General features: G+C 44.3%; 1 long non-coding RNA gene across 4 annotated transcripts in view; it reads left to right on the forward strand.

Annotated features, from left to right (window-relative positions):
* LOC146396236 (uncharacterized) overlaps positions 1–18,018 on the forward strand; it is a 160,918-nt gene that overhangs the window by 90,619 nt on the left and 52,281 nt on the right. Inside the window, exons 2-4 of one of the 4 annotated variants that reach the window (XR_014829198.1) lie at positions 6,768–6,884; positions 8,180–8,321; positions 9,380–11,685. The exons of the other annotated variants lie outside the window; for them this stretch is intronic. This is a non-coding gene — a long non-coding RNA (uncharacterized LOC146396236). Of the gene's footprint in view, positions 1–6,767; positions 6,885–8,179; positions 8,322–9,379; positions 11,686–18,018 lie in introns of those variants that run through there. 4 annotated transcript variants of the gene reach the window in all.

Raw genomic sequence — 18,018 nt, forward strand, 5'->3', positions numbered from 1 at the left:
CCTACTTGGCTTTGATGGTTAGGTGCCTCCACCTGGCCTCTGTGATTTTCCACTCCTGTTTCCCTCCTTGCCCTCAGAGTCTCATTCTGTAATGCCATCTCATACCATTCTCCCCAGCAACCCTGAGCTTCTCCCTGAAGCCGACGCCTTCTCGTCACTGCATCCTGAATCACTTTGGCAAATGAGGTCTCCTCTAGACCTTCCTGCAGAGCGTAGTCACCCTGTGGTTCTCTGGCCTCATTTCTCTGTCTTTTCATCCCTTCTTCCATCCTCTACCACTGTAGGTTTCTGCTCCATTGAGCATGAGTCATTGCTTTCTTTGAGCTCCCAGGAACCAGTGCGGCAGCGTGCTAGCACTGTCTCCCAGGGCCTTGCAGGATGCTAACTACTGGATCAAGGACAATGCTCCATATGAGCAAACGCTCCCTCAGTCAACCCAGGTTCCGTGCTCTGGGTCCAGCACCCTCAGGACCTGGTCCTGCAGGTCCTCTGCTGACCCTGCTGGTTCACAGTGCCTGAGTTCTGTGCCTCCTCCGGGATGTGGTCCCTTTCTTCTCACAGGAGTACCCAGCTCGTCCCTGGTGGGGCAGCGTTCTAACATCAATAGGTTGTTAGCGAGGCTAAAACATGCATGGCTCAGTCCTTTTAGTTCCCCTTCAAGCTCAGGTCCACAGGGTTCTTTAAATAAGATCTTGTTGATCTTCCATCTTTGAATTTTTTTATTTTTATTTTTCATGGTGAGAATCCCAGTTCCCACCAATACTATGCCTTTGTTTCAGTTCACAGTATCAAGGTTCTCAGATAGCTATGGCAACACCAGCAGCAACAATACAATGACTAAAAAGATCTTAACAAGGGTTTGGCCACTCTTTTTGTCCTTAGGGTGTATCCCAAGAACAGTATATCTTTCCATTGGTTCCTAGGTCTTTCAGGTGAATTTTTAATTGTCCTTCATAGATTTGGAACATTTTTGTTACATTTTTCTAAGTATTTTATCTTTTAAAATTATTATTGTAATCTTCTCTTGCATTATGTTTTCTGAGGATTGTCTGGATAAAAGAAGTGTAATCACTCTTTGCAGTTACACTGATGAAACTTCTTTTGCTCTTCGTATTTGTTTTATCATTGATGTCCAGGAGTTTTCCAGGAAGACTCTCATCATCTAGAAATAGAGGTGGTTTTATTACTTCTTTTCTATTTATTAAGCTACTTGATACTGCTTTGGCCTGGTTATGTGGCATAATACGTTTAACACGCAGCCCGGTTGTTGTGGTGCTGGAGGACGTTTTTCTGTTTTCTCTAATTCTAGGGAAAATGCATCCAGCATTTGTCCATTAAGCAGACTTCTGGATTTGGGGGCTGAAATACATACTTCGCCGATGAGTATCAACAGTATATTTCAGAAAAATCATTTAAAAGTTATTTTTCTTTTTCCGTCTGGAACAATTTAAGTAGCGTGGGAATTATCTGGCCTTTGAAAGTTTGGTGGAATTCCCTGTGAAACCATGTGGGTGGGCCTGGTGCTATCTGGGTTTCAGTTTTTTGATAATATTCTATGGAATGATTGACTTAAACTTTCTATCTCCATAAGAATTGATTTTGATAAATCATATTTTTGCTAGGAAGCTATCACTACTTTGAAGTTTTCACATTTGTCTGTACAGTTTTGCAAAGTAGTTTCATGTTTTTAAAAAAATCTTTTATTCTAACAGTTATTTCACCCTTGTCATTTCTTATTTTTTGTGTTTGCGTTTTCCCCCTATTCATGATTAGTTTTGCTTGTGGTTTTTCTTTGTCTTTTTTTCCCCCAAATAACTGGCATTTAAATTTTGTTATTAGTTCCATTGTTTTTCATTATTCCAACTAATTAATTTTGGCTTTTATCTTTATTATTTCCTTCTTTCTGCTTTCCTTTAGATTACTTCTTTTTCCTTTTCTGGGTTACTAGGAAGACTACTTAATCTATTTCTTTTCGTTGTTTCAGCAACTTAGGCGTTAAACTATGAACTTTCTTATGATGGCTGCTTTAATTTCATCCTCTTGATTTCTCTGTAGCTTTTCCATTGTCATCTTTTTTTAAAGAAAATCTATAATTTAGATTTGTTTTTAGCCTTTGACTCTAGAGCTTTTAATGGACAGATTTTTCTCGTTGTCTGGTAGAAGGGCTTTTTGTTATTAATTTTGAGTTTTGTCTCATTATGAACTGAAAATGTTGTTTGTATTATTTCTACTTTCTGGATTTACTGAGCTTCCCTTTGTGGCCTGAAGTCAGTCAGTTTTCAAGACTGTATTGAGTGCACATGCTTGCTCTGGCACTGAGAGCAGGGTTTTGTGTTTCCTTGCTAAAGTCTGCTGTTCAGGTTTCCTACCTCCTCAGTGATCTGTGTTTGTTGCTCACCAGACCCACGTTTAGCTCAGAACAGGGGTTCAGGCCTCTGGCTATTAGACCGTTTCCATGTCTTTCTCTTGTCTCTGTTGTGGTGACTGTTTATCAATGCTGTTGTATCATTTGGAATATAGATGTTAACATTTAATCTTCATTCTGAATTCTAGTTTTTGTAACAGTGAAGAACAAATCAGACTCTATGTTATATCTGTTTCTTTTACTTTAACCTTTGTGCTTTGTTTCCTGTGCTTCCTCAAGCTGGTTCTTCACCTTTTGTAAAAGAATGTTGACTATCGCCTGAAATATACAGAACAGCCCATGCTCAGGGCTCTGACCTTTGAGTCATTTATATGGAGATAGAAAGTTGCAGAACAGAGACCAACATTTGTCTGGTGGGACGTTTATGGGAACGTCATGATCTGCCCTAGGTGCACAGCCGCAAGAACAAAGGATTCCAACACCAAGTCGTTTGCAACAACCAACCTTGCCCCTCCCTAACCTTGCCTTTAAAAACACTTCCCCGAAACCCTTTGGGGAGTTCTTTCTTTTCTTTTTCGTTTGGCCATCCATCTCCTCCTATGGCCCTACAGTAAAACTTCTCTGCTCCAAACTCCGATGTTTGGCCTCACTGTGCATTGGGCACCAGAACATGCGTTCAGTAATATTTTCAGCACTATAAACTGTCATTCGTGTCTCACTTAATGCTTTTTTGGCGTGAATCCTACCTTGTCATAGATCAAGAGTACAACTCCTGCTTTCTGTCTGTTTGCATGTTCTCTTTCATTTTAGCTTTTCTAAATCACTTCATTTTAGGCTTGTTTCTTACAGACAGCATGGAACTGGACTTTGTTTTTGAGTTTTTCATTTTAAAATATTTTCCTTCTAATTCATGAGTTATGCCATTTTAACTTATTGCTACGACTGAACTCTGAACTCTCCAACTGTCACAGTATTTAGTGTATATTTATCATATTAAGTATGTTATTTTTACTTGAGTTCCTTTACCATATTTTCTGTTTTCTTTTTTTGTTTGTTTGTTTTATGTGTGTGGTATTTAGGAAGGTTTGTATTTTTATGTAAATTTTAAGATACATTTATATTTAAGTATTTATAATATTTGTAGGTATACATCATATCCCTCATATAATGTCCTCAGTCCTCCCTCCCTTTATTTCGGCTTCTGCTGTTTGCTTTGTCAGTCTTAATTACATCTCTTGGCCCTTATCCATTGGTACTTATTACCTACAAATCGATGAATGAGCTTATTCTGTTTTTCATTTATCCCCCCGAATGTCCCCCCTTGTCAAAGGATATAACTCTTACATAATTTTTCTCACTTGTATCTTCTTTGCTTTGTTGTTGTTGATGATGGTCTTAAGTCTCCAGGGCATCCTCAAAGCCTGACATGGAGATAACATGCTTTTTATAGATTGAAGATATGCTAGACAGCAATGGGTACATTTGTCTGTGTTTCCAGATTTTACAGAAATCTTGTGCAATTCAGTACATCCGGTACTTGGTGATGTTTGGGCACACTCTCTCTATTCTCTCTGGGAATCCAGTTATACCTTAAATCTTGTTACCAAGTGTGTTACATGCTTTTCTCTATTCTTCCTTTTGCTTCTCTGTGTTTCAGTTTGGATGTTGTCTTTTGCTCTTAAATTCTCTAATTCTGTCTTCAGCTGTGTCTAATCCATTAAATTCATTCCTTTTGTTCTTGTTTTGTTTGTATTTTATCACATCCATAATCTTTACTTTTAAACATTTCAGATTCATTGTGAAAATTTTCCATCTGGTCTTTTATTCCCTTAAACATACTAGTGATAATTATTTTAAAGTGTATGTCTGACACTTCCATTATCTGAGTCCTTTTTGGGTTCATTTCTTTTGTCTGTTTTCCTTGGTTTCGATTTTTTTTTTCCCTTGTCATCTCATAAAATTGGTTATATTTTTCCCTGAGTACCAGATACGGTTTGTGAAGAATTGTAGAGATAACTGAGGTTTGGGTTGATATTACATTTCTCCAGAGGGGATTGACATTTGTTTCTGGGCAGTGACTACAGGCACTGATAATCCCAGATGACCTTAATCCAGTCAGGATTTGAGAGGAAGCTGGGTGCTGTCATTGCAAGAATTCTCTATTTCTGGTTCACTCATGCTCTATAATCTTCAGATATCCAAGTACTGTCTTCTTGGCAGGCTCTAATTTTCCTTTTATTCCTCTGAATCGAAAGCACTGCTAGCTTCTCATCCGTTATTTCTGGAATGGATGTATGGCTCTAGGGAAGAGCTGGGCTCTCTGAGTTTTTTATTTTCCTGGATTTTTGCCTTATAATGTTTCTTTGCTTTGTTAGCTGTCTGATGTCTTCCAACAGGTTTTTCTGGTCCAGCGTTTCTAGTTTTTCTCAGCTGAAGGGTTGGCAAGAATTAACCTACTCTATCATTCCTGGACGTGGAACTTTTGGATAGTTTCATACTAGGAGGCATTTTCCAAATTTGCTATAGTAAACATGTATTTATTTTATAATTATAGACAATTAGGTGTTAAAGTAACAGATAGATGTAGGGGAATATGTCAAAGGACATGGATGAGAATGCCTGAGCATCTCACTCTGCGTTTTATTAAAGAAATGAAGCTGTGGGGGGGGGTGCTTTAATTCTCCTCACCGTGGGGCTCTCCGTTCATTTGTTCTGCAGGAAGAAACAGAATGATGGGGAGACAAGCATGGGAGGAATGTATACTTGGATGTTCTGCCCGCCAGATGTCTGTACTTGCCCCAAGATACATCAGAACCGAATGGCTTTCTGAACACCAGTCAGTATTCGTAAACAGGAGAGTGGCAGTACGGACAGTGGAGTCACCTGCATGTTTTCAGAAGTAAACGTTTTGAGTATTTCTCTTCATGTATCTTGAGCTTTCACCTCTTTTTATGTAACTTTCTTCTCTTTGGCTTTTGGATCGGTCGAAAAGCCCATATAAGTTTACAACATTAATAGCATATAATGTTGTGATATTTTGCAACTTGAAGCCAAGTTACACATATGGCTTTTTTACTGTTACATTGTGGAAGACCTTTTTTTGGAATGCCTTTTATTCATTTCTGGGCAGATCTAATTATAGATGGATTTTTAGCTTGCATGTTAAGCACATGATTTCGTATGTCTGAACAAGCGAGAAGGGGCCAAATCTCTCCTATGGGAACAGGCAGATCTTTTGGTTGTACTGGAGTTTTTTATATCGACTGTTTCTCCAGTGATATTAGTCATTCTCTTGAGCTTCCAAATATCTTACTTATAACCCATTTGTATTACAACAGGACTTAATCTGTGTAATCAGATGAGCAAACTGACAAAACTGACATCCTTGATTTTCAAGTTGACCATCAGTTTAAGTTTTCAAGGAGATGGCTGGTTAGCAGAATGCCTAAATTAGTACTGAGAGCATGCCCCCACCCTGCCTTCTATCCACCCAGGTCACCAGTGACCTCTGTAACCTCTTTATTGAGCACCTGCTTATGTTTATTCCAGAGCTGGGTCCGCTGGAGGCTATAAAGTGTGGTTCTTGCAACCCAGGGAGAGGGACAGTGTCACAGAGAATAGCATGGAGCATCTCTGTGTTCATGGGATGTTATGTGCAGGTAACTAGCCTCCCTGAGCTCCAAATGTAATAGCGTCTACACCACAGAGTCACTTAGGGAGTTAAATAAGATCATCCATGGTAAGAAACTTAGCTCATCTTCTGGCTCATAGACGCCTCTGAGACGTGTGTGTGTGTGGACTGATATGGCAGTTACTGTATTATTGGTAAACACTTTTGTTTCAATACGCGTTTCTTTTCTCTCTCTCTCTCTTTTTTTCTTCTGTCTTTTGTCTTTTTAGGGCCACATCTGCAGCATATGGAAGTTCCCAGGCTAGGGGTTGAGTTGGAGGTGTAGCTGCCGGCCTACACCACAGCCACACCAACATCAGATCCGAGCCGTGCCTGTGACCTACACCACAGCTCACAGCGATGCCAGATCCTTAACCCACTGATTGAAGCCAGGGATTCAACTTTCGTCTTCATGGATGCTAGTTAGGTTCACTTCCGCTGAGCCACGACAGGAACTCCTAGTTTCATTATTTCTCCTGTTTTCCATGTAAAATTTCTAAGCTGTTTCCCCCCAGTTTTATTGACATAATTGACATGTAGTGTTGCACTGGGTTAAGATTTACAGCATTGTATTGTGAAGTGACCACCAGGGTAAGTCCAGCTAACACCATGACCTCATAGAGTTATAACTGTTTTTCTTGCGATGAAAACGTCTAAGCTCTACCGAGTAATTTTCGTATGTAGAGCACAGTGTTGTTAGCTGAGGTCCTCACGCTGTACTCCTATTTCCAGGACTTACTTATCTTCGGACTGGAAGTTTGTACATCTTGACTGCCTTCACTGCCTCCGGGGCCACCAATCTATTCTCTGTTTCTATGAGTTCGGTTTTGTTCAGATTTACACATACAGGTGAGGCCATGTGGTACCCGTCTTTGTCTGACTCATTTCGCTTAGCATAATGCCCTCAGGGCCGCCCATGTTGCTGCCAATGCAGCATTTTTATGGCTGGATCATATTCCCCTGGAGAGGCAAACCACATCTTTATCCATTTCTTCAGTGATGGACAGTCAGGTTGTTGCCGTGTCTTGGCTGTGTGGGTGGGTAAGGCTGCAGCAGGTGGCAGATGTGATCTTGAGCACTGTCAGGAGAATGGCAGGGAGAGGAGGCAGGTGAGCAAACAACGGCATGAGATGCTGGGGTGAGAATCAGCAGAAGGGGGAGCCCTGGGTGGAAGGCGAGTGTCCAGCAGATCAGAGAGCTGTCTCGCGCCACATCTGGCAAAAGGGCGGCTTTCATGAGATGGAGGAGCAGGGAGCACTTCTAAGGTCCCTTCCCTTTGGGGTTTCCTCTCTCGCTTCTCCCCTCCCAGAACTCACAGCTGCCTCATTCCCCTGCTACCCTGCTCCTAGTGCCCCTTGTCCAATGCTGGCTGGAGGAAGGAGGGTGGATGAAGCAGATGTTGACTTAAAAATACGCACAACCTAAAAGTTGACAGTTAAGTTTTGCTTGGGGCAAAATGAGGACTGTAGCCCAGGAGGCAGTGTTTCAGAGATGCGCTGAGATACAGCTCCAAAGGGGCGGGGGCAGGGCGGTGGGGGGGGCGGGGAAGGTCAGTGTAGACGTGATTTTGGTGAAGGGAGAGGTGCAGGCAGCCAGGCACGCATTTTGCAGGATGTTGCTGCTGGTCTTGTGAAGGTCACTGCCAGTCATGAGGAGCAGCTGGCAACGTGAAGGATTTTAGTGCTTTTCTAGATAGGAGGAGATGCAAGAATTAGACTCATCAAATCTTCTCCTGAAAATTAACGATCTGAAGCCCTGCTCTGCCAGTTTCCCCAGAGCACAGAGCGCCTCCCTCCCGGTCTCCATGCCGAGCTCCCTTCAGGGGGTGCTGAAGCCCCAGCAGGGAGGGTGACTCTGAGCCGTGACTGCAGTGCAGCCTGAGAGTAATTGGGGGGCTCTCAGTGCACAGGCTGACTTCCCACTGGGGCTCCAAAGGGGAGGAGCTGTCGCTGGATGGGAGGGCTGGGGAGGGTGGCATGGGGAGGGGACAGTATTCCCCGGGGAAAGAAACAGTGTAGGCAGAAAGCCCGCTGTTCTTTTTTGAAAATTGCATTTTATGGAGGGATAGCTGATGTATAGTGTTTCAGGTGTACAATTAGTAGGGACTCAGTTATACATATATGTACATAGCTCTTCCTTTTCAGATTCTTTTCCATGATAGCTGATTACAAGATGCTGACTCTAGCGCCCTGCGCCACACAGGGGGTCTCTGTCGGTGTTCTCGTTCACATGTCGTGTGTCCGTGTCAGTGCTAAATGCTCAGACCGTCCCTCCCCTTCCAGAACCGTAAGTTTGTCTTCTGTGTCTCCTGAGTCTGTTTCTGTTTTGTAAATAAGTTCATTTGTATCATCTTCTTAGATTCCACATGTAGGGATGTCACATGATGTTTGCCTTCCTCTGAAAGCCAGCTTTTCCTTCGAGCTCAGGAAGAATGGGACTCTCTACAGCTTTGCTCGGGACGGATGCAGCCAGACTCGTGAAGGCCAAGAATAGAAACTCAGTTTTGTCACAAAGCTATTTTAAAAAATCGGCCAGAATTATTTGGGGGGAGGAGTTTCTATATCTTCTAAACCAGATATGATATTTATTTATTTATTTATTTATTTATTTATAAGTCCACACCTGCGGCATATAGAAGTTTCTGGGACCTAGGGTCAAATCAGAGATGCATCTGCAAACTACGCTGTAGCTTGTGGCAACACCGGATCCTTAACCCACTGAGCAAGGTCAGGGATTGAACCCGAGTCCTCATGGAAACTGTTGGGTTCTTAACCCTCTGAGCCACAACGGGAACTCCAAGATATGATGATTTATTTTGATTTATTTTCATGTTGTTTTTTCAGAGCTGCACCCCGTGGCATATGGAAGTTCCCAGGCTAGGGGTCAAATCGGAGCTGTAGCTGCTGGCCTACACCACAGCCACAGCAACACCAAATCCAGGCTGCATCTGCAACATACACCACAGCTCACAGCAACACCGGATCCTTAACATCCTTAACCCACTGAGTGAGGCCAGGGATCAAACCTGCATCCTCATGGATACTAGTCAGGTTCGCTTCTGCTGAGCCATGATGGGAACTCCAAGATATGATCATTTAAAAGCAGGTTCATTTGTATAACTTTTAACATTCTTAGACCAATGAAAGGATTGGTGACCTCTAAGTTTTACATATACTTTCATTTAAAAAAAATTCCCATATACATAATACCCCCAACACATACACACGCAAATTTTTCCTATTAACCTCAAAATGTTCTGAAAACTTGCTACTTCTAAGTGATACCTTACTTAGAAATTGACTTCTACACATTTCTCTCTCTTTTTTTTTTTTTTTTTTTTGCAGTATATGGGTTATTGCCTGAGGCTCTAGTTCCTGGAAAAGTGGAAAAAACAAGCCTCGGGTTGTTACAGCTCCAATTCTAAATTGCTGAGCTGTGTAGGTTTGGCTCCACCAGGCTAAACACTTAGCAAAACTAGAGAAGAGCTGCAAGTATCAAAACCCTAACGACTGAGTGAAGTTTCTAAGGGAGCGATTTCCCTCCTCTCTATTCGGCACGAAGAAATTAAGCATCTCGGCCTCCTGCCTCACCCTGCGGGGCTGAGAAAAGCGGAAGAGGAGGGGGCTTCGGCTGGAGGCGCACAGTGAGCAGAAGACGCTGCACAAAGGCGGCCAGGTGGGCAGCATCCACACGCATCCGGAGGCACCTGGCCAGTTCTGTACATAAGATGGTAATCCCTTTGGGACGGAAGGTTTTTCTCAGGTGCCAGCCTGAGCCTAAATGGCAGGAAGAATCCGCATTGTTTGAAGCAGGCTGAACTGTAAAGAAAAGGAAGCACGACAAGGTGACCCGTGCTTTGGTCTGAAAACACGGAGGGCCTTGGGCAGGACTCCTTGGGGATCTGGCCTCTGTCTCCCCAGCACGCTGTCCCAGGCCTGATCCGACGAGGCCTCAGCAGCTCAGGGACGGTTTGGGGGAGAACGGAGAACAGGTCTCTCTAAATGCCAAGCCAGCCAGTGTCCTCAACCACCTTGCAAATGTTTCTAAGCTGATGGCAAACAGTGGCCCTTCCAAGGTACCAGCGAAGGCGTGTCCCCAGCCCCACCCACAAATAGGACTAGGCAAGAACTCAGGAACACTAGGGCTCCAGAAATAGCTGCTGATAAAGCCGGTCTTGATCCTGTGGGGCAGGTTAGGGTGGAGTAGCGAAGCCCAGGGGGCACAGTCTCCTCCCTCTGCGGTTGGGGGCCACGTTCTCACGGAGAAAAGCGGGTGCGCTGCTAACGCAGCCCCACCGTCCATCCCACCTGTGGGCTCCCAGCAGGGTGACTGGAAGCACAAGCGGCCACCTTCCTACTTCACGCTCATCACTTCCTCCTCTGCAGGTGGAAGGAAATGGCAGCGCCAGTGTCTAAAAATGGTGCTTTCATTTTCATATCTTCGCCCAGTTTTCACCTGAAGGGAAAGTCTCTCTCCAGTTACTACAGCACGGCTGGATGTGAAGCCCCTCCCCATATCTGGAAGCTCAGGTTGAAATGTTATCTCTTCCTGAAACCATTTTGGAAAAAAAATAGGGAGAATGGGAGAAAATCTTTGCAAATGAAGTAACCCACAAGGGATCAAGCTCTAAAATATACAAGCAGCCCATGGAGCTATATATTAAACAAAGTTAAAAAGTGGGCAGAAGATCTAAATAGATATTTCTTCAAAGAAGGCAGACAGATGGCGCGCGCACACACACACACACACACACACACACACACACACACACAGATGCTCGACATCACTAGTTGCTAGAGAAATACGAGTCAAAACTACAATGAGGTAGGTAGTTTTCGAACCTCACACCAGTCAGAATGGCCATCATCAAAAAGTCTGCAAACACAAACGCTGGAGAGGGTGCAGAGAAAAAGGAACCCTCTTCTGCTTTTGGTGGGAATGTACATTGGTGCAACCAATAGGAAAGACAGTATGGAGAGTTCTTAAAAAACTAAAAATAGAACTGACAGATCCAGCAATTCCACTCCTGGGCGTATGCCCAGAGAAAACCGTAATTTGAAAAAATACCTGCACCCCAATGTTCCCTGCAGCACTATTTACAACAGGAAAGATCTGGAAGCCACCTAAATGTCCATCTACAGAGGAACAGGCAAAGAAGATGTGGTCCATACATACAGTGGAATATGATTTGGCCGTAAGAAAGGATGAAATGATGCCATTTGTAGCAACGTGGACGAACCTAGAGATGACCAGATTGAGTGAAGTAAGTCAGACAAAGACAAGGATCATATGAGGTCACTTACATGTGGAATCTAATAAAAATGAGACAAAAGAACTTATTCATAAAACAGGAACAAACCCACAGATTTCAAAACCAAGCTTCTGGGTACCACAGGGGAAACCATTTACGGGAGGAGGCGGTGTGAGGGTGAGAATAACAGACACACCTCCTGTATCAAATAGATGCTGAACAAGAACCTACCGTGTGTAGCACAGGGAAGTCTACTCACTAGTTCGTAATGACCCATATGGGAAGAAAGGATGGATAGATTTGTGTGTGTAACTGACTCACCGTATGCTGTACACCTGGAACTATTACAACACTGTAAGTCAACTATACTTGAATAAAATTTTACAACATGGATTAGAACTCTTTATAAATTGTTTCTAGAAGAACAATTTCATCTCAACTTTAGAATTTAGCTGGAGGTCAGTCATCCTTTTGTGGAATACACTCTATAAATAATTCCTACTGGTCCCATCTTTCTGGGGTCTTAGATCTGAACACCCAGCAGGAGAAACAACACTTGATCAGTATTTACATATGGGCCAATCATCAAAGTGGACCCTGGTTACATACCATGAATATTAATTTTTCTCTTGGCATAGTGGGATACAATTAAAAGAAGATACATGTAATATTCAGTACTGAGCTTTCAAAGGAAGCCTGCTCTCGAGGCTGTGTATCTGGATGTGCAGACTACTTTGACCATAAAGAGGAGAGTCTTTATTTAAAAAAGAAAAAACTGTAAAAATTAATAAGACTTGGAGTTCCCGCTGTGGTGCAGCGGGTTAAGGATCCAGCACTGCTGCCACTGTGGCATAGGTTGCAGCTGTGGCTTGGATGGGATCTCTGGCCCAGGAACTTCCATATGCCTTGAGTGCAGCCCCCCCAAAAATTAGTAAGACTTAGTCCCCAAATGAACATCGAAAGTTAGGGGTACCAGAAAGGGAAGGCTAGGGGTACAAGAAAGAGAAGTCTAGGCTATCTGACACATTTCTGGCTTCTGTGTGTCCTTGGAGGCACTCACAGGAAGAGCAGCAGGTTTGAGGGGAAGCTGAGCAGTTGTTTCATAGCTGTGGGGAGTGAGACACCTGTCTGACCTGCAGGTGGAGAGGCTCAATCAACACCTGTCTCTGTGGAAGCAGCTCTGAAGGATGGGCAGTTTCAACACAAAGGTAACAGCCAAAACCTGGCGTGTGGATGGACCATTCAGAGAGCAAGAGAAACAAGAGTCAGGGGAGAATGAAGATTTAGGGGAGATTCAGAAGTACGATTTTTAGAGGTTTATTATGTTTTAAGATAAGTATGTGACACATGTTTATTTATTGTGTCTAAACCCCCAGCAGGCAGGTAGGATGAAGACTCAGAAGAGAGAAGAGATGGTGGGTGAAATGGGGTTTCCAAGGAGACTTGCAGTTAAATCCTAAGAGAGGGGAGGGAGTTTATGCTTTAACAGGAGGAGAGACCCGTGTCCTCTGAGAAGGGGAGGAGGGTCGCGTGGGGTCCCACGCAGACCGCAGAGGCAGGGCTCCACTCATGTGACCCAAGTCTTGGCAGAACAGCCGGTGACCCTTCTAGGAATAGGGCCAGCTGGAGGGTCCTGGAGGAGCCTCAAGGCCATTTCTCAGCTGCTCCCCGTGTCCCTGTGTCGCAGGAGGCTCCCTGTCTCAGAGGCTGCCACGGTGTCTCATCACTTGTTCACACCAGGTGACACCCAGGCCCCCTTAGGGCACAGCTGCAGCTGTAAGGCCACTTGGGTGTATTTTAGAATTGGCTTCCGGGGACAGACGCCCTCTGCTCGTGGTTGTCATCTGTTCCTCCAGTTCGGTGTCATCTTGTGCGACTAGGGGCAGGCAGCTGGTACCAAGTCCGTCTGGCCTGTGCTGCTTGTGTGAGTAACAAGCGGCTCAGAACCGTCTCCTCACCGCGGAGATCCGCACAGTGTGGCCTCTCCACCTGCCGCAAAGCCCCAGCCTGCTGCTCGGGGACGCACGGCAGAGTTCTGTGTGGAAGCAGAAACGTTTGGGGCGCAGAATCTTCTTGGAGGCAGGATTTTCTGGGGCCGTGGCGGAGAGTGTTGGGAGGAGGATGTGATGGGAAGCGGGTGTGAGAGACGGAGGGGACAGCCGGTGCTGCCTTCATGTCGCCGGGCGGGGATGTCAGCGTCCCTCCCAGGATGGGGGTGGGGGGCTCACAGCGAAGGGAGACAGAGCTCGGTGGCCTAGAGGATGCTGGGACAGCCTCTCGCGGATGCTGGGACAGCCTCTCGCGGATGCTGGGACAGCCTCTCGCGGATGCTGGGACAGCCTCTCGCGGATGCTGGGACAGCCTCTCGCGGATGCTGGGACAGCCTCTCGCGGATGCTGGGACAGCCCCTCGCGGAGGGCAGAGCTGTCCACTGCGGAATTGGATGTCCTGCAAGAGGCAGCGGTGACTGTCCCACGAGGACCCCACGTCTCCCTCCCAGCCGTGTCCAGGATGGGCCTGTGCCTTGAACGGTTAGAACAGAGAAGGGCTCGGGAGGAACGTTCCTGTAGAAAGGAAGCCTTTGTTCAAGCAGCCTCTTTCTCAGAGCCCTGCACGTGGAAGAGACACCTGTGGATCGACTCGGGTGGTGTGGGGTCGGGATCAGCGATGAGGACGCCAGAGGTCTTGGAGGGAAAATCGCCTGGAGCTTTTGTGGACCACAGACCAAAAGCCACTGGCCTGGTGCAATCGGTGACCTGAGCAGGGAAGGGACACGCCTGAAATCATGTGGGTGATTAGTGATGGGGTCAGTAGGGGCCCGGGTTCTGATGCTTGGAGCAGAGCCTGTTTATCCTCTCATCTAGTTTGTTGGGACGACATCCTGAGGGGGCGGTGGGAAACATGGGCCGGGCAAGGCGGGGGAGGGGCGCTGGGAGGATGTGGGGGGTGGGGAGGAGGCGTGTACGTGGGAGACGCTAACTCAGGTTTGTACACGTGTGTACGAGTATTTCTCTGTGCGCCGTCTTCTCGTCTGGTAGCTTAACCGTGAGTTCTTAGTGCTTCTGGCTGTGATCCAGCACCTCGAGGCTCATTCTAGCCTCATGGAAGGTTCCGCTCTAACAGCGGCGGCCTGGCGCCCCCATGCTCCATCTCTCCTCCATCGTGCGGTTCCCGCGGACGCGCCCAGCAGCATCCTAACTGTGACCCGCGCTTTACTGAGTAGGGTACTTGCATGGCTTTCCTTTCGCTTTCCTCTTAGACTCCATTTATTTCCAAAGTCACCTAAGTCAGCACTTTCCCACCACCGCTTCCAAGCGGTCATTTCAGACATTTGCAATGTATTTCTATTCTCTTTTCAAAATCTGCATTTTTTCCCCCTCTGGGATTCCCTCGATGCCTAAACAAATTTTTAAAAATTAGCATACGCTAAGATTCACTCTGTGTCCTTAAGTTTTATAGATTTTGACAAATGCAGGATACAGTGTATCTGACATTCCGGCATCGTGCAGAGGGGTTGCACTGCCCTAAAAATCCCCGCATTTCACTTTCAACACCGCGCTCTCCTCCCAAACTCCAGGCAACAGCTGAGCTTTTTACGGTCACGTGGCTTTACCTTTTCTGGACTCTCAGGCACTTGGAGTCGTGCAGTATGTAGCCTTTCCAGACTAGCTGCTTTTATTTAGTAATAGCCCTGTCTTTTCATGGCTTGATAGCGCCTTTCCTTTTATTGCTGAGTAATATCTCACTGTACAGATGGACCAGCATGTTGCTCCATTTACTATTGAAGAATATCTCAGTTGCTTCCGGTTTGGGGCAATCAGAAATAAAGTCTCCATAAACATTTGTGTTTAGGTTTTGTGTGGACATATGTTTTCAATTCAAGTGTGTAAAAATACCAAGAGCACAAGTGCTCGATCGTATGGTGAGACTATATTTAGCTTTTAGAGAAACTACCCAACCACCTTCCCAAGTGGCTGTGCCATTGTGCATTCTCACCCGTCATGGGTGCGAGTTCCTGTGGCTCCATATCCCAATCAGCATTTGGAAGAGTCAGAGTTTGGGATCTTAGCCATTTTAACAGGTGTGTCGTAGTATCTCATCGTTATTTTAACCTAAAATTCCCAAAGGACAAGACAAGGTGAGCATCTTTTTGTGGGATGATTTTCCATCTGTACATCTTACTTCCAGAGGGTCTGGTCTGATTTCCTGTCTTCTTTAAAGCTGAGGGGTTTGTTTGTTTGTTTGCTTTTAGGGCTGCACTTGCAGCATATGGAAGTTCCTAGGGTCTAATTGGAGCTGCAGCTGCTGGCCTGTGCCATACCCACAGCGTAGGATCCCAGCTGCATCTGCGAACTAAACCACAGCTCACAGCAATGCTGGATCCTTAACCCACTGAGGCGAAGCCGGGGCTAGAACCTCCATTCTCATGGATACTAGTCAGGTTCATAACGTGCTGAGCTACAATGGGAACTCCTTGTTTTCTTGTCTTTGAGTGTTCTTTGCATGGTTTGGATACAAGTCCTTCATCAGATATGTGTTTGGTAAATGTTTTTCTCCCAATCTGTTGTTTATTTTTTCATTCTATTAAGTGTCTTTGGCAAAGCAGACGTTTTTACATTTTAATAAAGCTGAACATTCATTTTACTATCACGAATTGTTCTTTTGGTGTTATATTTGAAAACTCATCCAACTCGAGATCACCCAGGTTTTTCTCCTATGTAAGCGTCTCAAAATGTTGTCGTTTTGCCTTTTACATATAGCTCTATGATACACTTTGAGTTAATTTTTGTAAAATGTGCTAGGTCTTTCTCTCTCTCTGCATGTATGTATGTATTTTGTATGTGTGTGTGTGTTTATATGTGTATTATATATATATACACACATGCATGCATGTGTGTCCATGCCTATATCTATACATGCTTTGGTGATCTAGGCATCCCAGTGTTGCAGAACTAGTGTTGGAAAGAATATGCTTCCTCTGTTGAATTGCCTTTGCATCTTCGTCAAGGACGACATGTGTGTGGGTCTGTTTCGGGCTCTCTGTTCTGTTCCGTCGATCTGTGTGTATGTTTGTTCACCAGCAGCACACCGTCTTGTTTACTGCGGCGTTAGTAAATTTTGAGGACAGGTAATGTTAGTCCTCCAGCCTCGCTCCTCTCCAGTATCGTGTTGGCTCTTCTGGGTCTCTCCTCACACACGTTAGAAGCAGATGCTAATGTCTACAGAACAGCTTGTTGGGAATTCGATTGGGGTTGTATTGAATCTGTAGATGAAGTCGAGAAGTGATATTTTGCCAATACTGAGTCTCCCATCCATGAACATGGAACATCTCTCCATTTATTTGGATCTTCTTTGATTTTTTCATCAGGGTTTTGTAGTTTCCCCTGTATAGATCTTGGACTTGTTTTGTTCGATTGATACTTAAGGATGTCATTTAAAGGCAAATGTATAAGGTAATTTACATTGAAGTCATTTCAAATTTCAAATACCACTGACTTTTGCATATTAACCTTATATCCTGTGACCTTGCAATAGTCACTCCTAGGAGGTTGTTCTTGTTGTTGATTCTTTGGGATAATCATGTCATCTGTGGATAAAGTTTTATTTCTTCCTTCTCAGTCTGTATACATTTTATTTCTATTCTTTGTCTTAGTGCACCAGCTAGGGCTTCCAAATAGAATGTGGACGAGGAGTGGTGAGAGGGGACATTTTTTCCATCTTTCCAACCTTTCAGGTAAAACATCTCGTTTCTCATCATTAAGTATTGTATTATTAGCTGTTGGCTTTTTGCAGATGTTCTTTGTCAAGTTGAGGAAATTTCCTTATATTTCAAGTTTTCTAAGAACTTTTACATGAATGGATGCTGGTTTTGTCTAAAGTTTCCCTGCCCCCCAAATCAGTTGATATGATCTGTGGTCATTCTTCTTTAGCTTGTTGACATGGTCTATCACATGAGTTGATTTTTGAATGCTGAGCCCATTTGTATATACGGCATGAATCCCACTTGGTTTTTGTGGGTAATTCTTTCTATACATTGTGGGATTTGATTTGCTAGTATTTGGTTAATGATTTTTGTATCTTTGCATAAGAGATATTGGTCTGTAATTTTTCTTAGAATTCTTTATCTGCTTTTGGGATGAGGGCAACGTTGATCTCACAGCATGAATTAGGAAATGTTCCCTCTGCTTCTATTTTCTGGACGAGTTTGTAGAGACTTGGCAATATCGAATCCTTTAATCTTTGGTAGAATTCACCAGTGAAAACATCTGGTTCTGGTGCTGTTTTTTGGAAGATGATTATGTATTGATTCTTTATAAAAATCGTTACAGGTCTTTTCAGATCATTCAGATGTTGTCAGTTGGGGTAGTTTGTGTCTTTCAAGGAAGTGATCCATTTCACCCCGGGTGTCAACTTTGCAAGCACAGACGTGCTCTTAATATTCCTCATTATGCTTTTACTGTGCATGCAATCAGTAGAGATGGCCCTTCTTTCGTTTCTAATGTTAGTAATTTGGGTCTTCTCTCTCTTTCACCCCCCTGGTTAGCCTGGCTAGAGGCCTGTCAAATTTCTTGGCCTTTTCAAAGAATCAGATTTTGGTTTTGTTGATTTTTCTCTCTTGATTTTCTGTCTTTAATTTTATTGCTTTCTGCTCTAGTTGTCATGATTTCCTCTCTTCTGATTGCTTTAGGCTTACAGACAGAGACTTTTCAGTTCTCGTACTTCTCTGAACTC

This window comes from Sus scrofa, chromosome 15 (genome assembly GCF_054392235.1).
Source record: "Sus scrofa isolate SSC_HxYL_T2T_F1_AM1 chromosome 15, Sscrofa_HxYL_maternal_Yorkshire_Landrace_v2.0, whole genome shotgun sequence".
Classification (NCBI taxonomy): Eukaryota; Metazoa; Chordata; class Mammalia; order Artiodactyla; family Suidae; genus Sus; species Sus scrofa.